The following is a 4,936-nucleotide window of genomic DNA, read 5'->3' on the forward strand; positions in this document are numbered from 1 at the left end:
TTTGATCGTCCACGACAGTCTAATTATCAGTGGGACCTGGAGGTGATTGCCAACCAGTGGAAATCCAAGGCTTCTTCATAGTATGACCCCAACTATTACTTTGGATATCCGCCAGGCCATCCGTGGCCATAGACCAACTTAGGCCAAAAGCCTAAGCTTGGTGGAGTATGTATTTCTCACGGACATTACATTCATGTTCACATGCTCATTGCTAGTTGTCGGTGCTCATACTTTTTCATTGTATCATCCATGCTAGTTTATTTTCCATTTTTATGCTTTCTTCTTGTGTGTTTTATGAACCTTAAGAACAAAAAAATAGTTGTAGCTTTTAATTAGTTTACTTTCCATGCCTGTAGTAGTAATTAAAAAGAAAACCCAAAAATATTTCTCGTTCTTCTTTTGCTTGTTGGGAGCTTTCCCGTTTAAATAGTTTTATTTCTCTTCTTTCCTTTGGGGGTCGATAGGATAAGACCATAATTAAAATGTTAAAGTGGCTCTTATATGCATTATTGTTGATCTGACAAAGAGCCCATATTACCTTCTCTTCTCTCTTGAGTTGAATGCTTGCAGATTCCAGCTTAGTCCAATGCACTTGCACTATTATTATTTATTATCCTCACTATTTAGTCATGCAAGTGAAAGGCAATAATGATGATTATATGATGAACGTATAGAGATGAGAAAAGCTGGTATGAACTCGACCTCTCTTTTTTTGTAAATATGACTAGTTCATCATTCCTGATTCAGCCTATTATGAATAAACATGTTTGCAATGACAATTAGAGATTATAGTTGTTTCTGCCATGGTTAATTAGCTAGGAGCTTATAATGGTTTACCTTGCATGCCAACATGCTATTAAAATGGTTGTGATGTGGTATGATAGGGTGGTATCCTCTTTTGAATGATTCAAGTGGCTTGACTTGGCACATGTTCACGCATGTAGTTGAAACAAAATCAACATAGCCTCTACGATATTTATGTTCATGGTGCATTATATCCTACTCATGCTTGCATTCGGTGTTGATTAATTTTAATGCATGTTCATGACTGTTGTCGCTCTCTAGTTGGTCGCTTCCCAGACTTTTGCTAGCCTTCACCTGTAGTAAACGGGAATGCTGCTTGTGCATCCAACTCCATAAACCCCAAAGTTAATCCATATGAGACCACCATACCTACCTATATACAGTATTTACCTGCCGTTCCAAGTAAATTTGTATGTGCCAAACTCTAAATCTTCAAATAAATATGTTGTTTTGTATGCTCGAATAGCTCATGTACCAACTAGGGTTGTCCGTATCTTCCATGTTAGGCGGGTTATTCCCAAGAGGAGTGGACTCCGCTCCTCACTCATGAGAAAATGGCTGGTCACCGGGATGCCCAGTCCAATGCTTTATGCAAATCAAATCAAAATAACTGCAAACAAAACTCCCCCGGACTCTTGTTAGTTGGAGGCACTCGTTGTTTCGAGCAAGCCATGGATTGATGCTTGTTGGTGGAGGGGCAGTATAAACTTTACCATTCTGTTTGGGAACCGCATATAATGTGTGTAGCATGGAAGATATCGCCATCTCTCTGTTGTTATGTTGACAATGAAAGTGTACCGCTCAAAATATTATTCATATCTATTTCAAAACCGAGCTCTCGCACCTCTACAAATCCCTACTTCCCTCTGCGAAGGGCCTATCTATTTACTTGTAAGTTGAGTCATCATCCTCTTATTAAAAAGCACCAGTTGGAGAGCACCCCCTGTCATTTGCATTCATTGCTGTTAGTTTACATTGAGTATGACTTGATTGGATCTCTTTTACCATGAATTACAATGTCTAGTCAGTCCTTGATCTTTAAAGGTGCTCTGCATTTATGTTTTGCGGTCTCAGAAAGGGCTAGCGAGATACCATCTTGTTATATCATATCATGATTGTTTTGAGAAAGTGTTGTCATCCGAGATTTATTATTATTGCTCGCTAGTTGATTATGCCATTTATATGAGTAAACATGAGACCTAAATGTTATTGTGAATATGGTTAGTTCATAATCTTTGCTGAAAACTTGAATGTTGGCTTTACATATTTAAAACAACAAGAGCAAACAGAGTTTGTAAAAGTTTTTCTTTATCACTTTTAGTTTATCAAGTGAATTGCTTGCGGACAAGCAAAGGTTTAAGCTTGGGGGGGTTGATACGTCTCCGTCGTATCTACTTTTCCAAACACTTTTGCCCTTGTTTTGGACTCTAACTTGCATGATTTGAATGGAACTAACCTGGACTGATGTTGTTTTCAGCAGAATTGCTATGGTGTTATTTTTGTGCCGAAATAAAAGTTCTCGGAATGACCTGAAAATCAACGGAGCATTATTCTAGAACATATAATGAAGATTGGAAGGAAGATCCACGTCAGGGGGTGTCCCAGCTGTCCACGAGGGTGGGGGCACGCCTGCCCCCCTGGGTGCGCCCCCTGCCTCGTGGGCCCCCTGACGCTCCACCGACGTCAACCTAGACTCCATATATTCACTTTCGGGGAGAAAAAACAAGAGGAGAAGGATTCATTGCGTTTTACGATTGGAGCCACCGCCAAGTCCTAAACTCTCTTGGGAGTGCTGATCTGGAGTCCGTTCGGGGCTCCGGAGAGGGGAATCCATCGCCATCGTCATCATTAACCTTCCTCCATCACCAACTTCATGATGCTCACCGCCGTGCATGAGTAATTCCATCGTAGGCTTGCTTGACGGTGATGGGTTGGATGAGATTTGTCATGTAATCGAGTTAGTTTTGTTAGGGTTTGATCCCTGGTATCCACTATGTTCTGAGATTGATGTTGCTATCACTTTGCTATGCTTAATGCTTGTCACTAGGGCCCGAGTGCCATGATTTCAGATCTGAACCTATTATGTATTCACCAATATATGAGAGTTCTAGATCCTATCTTGTAAGTCTATAGTCACCTGTTATGTGTTATGATCCGTTAACCCCGAAGTGACAATAATTGGGATACTTACCAGTGATGACCGTAGTTTGAGGAGTTCATGTATTCACTATTTGTTAATGCTTTGTTCCGGTACTCTATTAAAAGGAGGCCTTAATATCCCTTAGTTTCTAATAGGACCCCGCTGCCACGGGAGGATAGGACAAAAGATGTCATGCAAGTCCTTTTCCATAAGCATGTATGACTATATTCAGAATACATGCCTACATTACATTGATGAATTGGAGCTAGTTCTGTGTCACCCTAGGTTATGATTGTTGCATGATGAACCGCATCCGGCATAATTTTCCATCACCGATCCATTGCCTACGAGCTTTCCATATATTGTTCTTCACTTATTTACTTTTCCATTGCTATTGTTATCATCAGTACAGAACACCAAAAATATTACTTTTGCTACCGTTACCTTTTATCACCGTTTCCACTACTATCATATTACTTTGCTACTAAACACTTTGCTGCAGATATTAAGTTTCCAGGTGTGATTGAATTGACAACTCAGCTGCTAATACTTGAGAATATTCTCTGGCTCCCCTTGTGTCGAATCAATAAATTTGGGTTGAATACTCTACCCTCGAAAATTGTTGTGATCCCCTACACTTTTGGGTTATCAGGCCTTCATGGGATACAATCGGTGGCAGCCTCACGTGTTCTACTTTTCCTCGATGGCGGTGGGCGGGGACGTGCTACCCGTCACCTCATCCACATCCGCGTAGCCGCATCACCTCGTCGACATTCGCGACAACTTCTTTCTCTGCCTCCATGTCATGGTTTTGCGCGCGTCGACGGCGGATGGCGCAGTGGAAGACACTGGAGGCGTTGTACGACGCGGCGGCATCGAGGGCAGCGACGATGCCTATGCCGCTGTGCTCCCTGACAAGCCAGCGTGGAGCAAGTCGGCACTCTTCCTCGAGCTGTATTAGTGCGGCAACTACCTCCGATGGGCTAGGTGAGGTAGGTGGAGAAGTGCACTGCCGGGCTCGGCGGGCCACCCAGACGGCTTTTATGCCGGAGAACTGCTCTTGTTGCTCGTCGTATGCCACCGAAAGAGTGGACAAAATGGTGGAAGGAGGAGCTTGGCCGGCGTCCTGCTCCTGAACGGACGTGTGTGGCCGGAGTTGGTTTCTCGCATTCCATGCGGGTTTCTATATCTATACTATCTTCTTCTTCTTCTATTCTTCTATTTCTATTCTATATATAGTGTACCAATTTTAAGTAGGACTAAGAACATCAATCATAACCGTTGATCTTCTAGATCCAACGGCCAATATCAGTAGGATTCGCATGAACAATACACTGCTGCTACATCACCTCTGTTCTAGAACAATCATGTACCCTTTCTATAAAAAAGAAGCCATAACTAGCTGCAATGGGCTATGTTGCCACATGACCACCAGATTGTTTGATTGAGCCCAGTCGAGATGGTTTAGTAGGAGAATGTGGATATTTCTCAAAATAACACGTGGAAAAAGTGAAGCAACATGCAGTTCTTGTTAAATGAACATACAGTTTTATGGCATGAATACTACTTCCTGCTTTTACAATATTGAACTAATATCAGCATTTATACATCACTATAATTTCTTTTTCTTTGAATCTATTAGCACATATATTACTTCTTTTCCCTTTTACCAAAATCACTTTGTTATATTAAGACGTGCCTTGCACGTGTATACACACTAGTCTATATATAGTGTACCAATTTTAAGTAGGACTAAGAACATCAATCATAACTCCGTACTTTCACCGTGATGCAAGAGGTGCGAGCCGAGGAACACTGTTGGAGACACCCCCGCATAATTTTCCTAGTCATCATCTGAGTCCTAGAAGATCTCACCCACATCATCATTAGGCATGCAGCTGCCTTCATAGACAACGTGCGCAGAAGGAGTAGAGGCGACTGGGGACGCACCACGTCGTGGGCACTCCGTACGTGCTCGTGTGCATGCAGTGT

The sequence above is a fragment of the Triticum aestivum genome, chromosome 6A (genome assembly GCF_018294505.1).
Source record: "Triticum aestivum cultivar Chinese Spring chromosome 6A, IWGSC CS RefSeq v2.1, whole genome shotgun sequence".
Classification (NCBI taxonomy): domain Eukaryota; kingdom Viridiplantae; phylum Streptophyta; class Magnoliopsida; order Poales; family Poaceae; genus Triticum; species Triticum aestivum.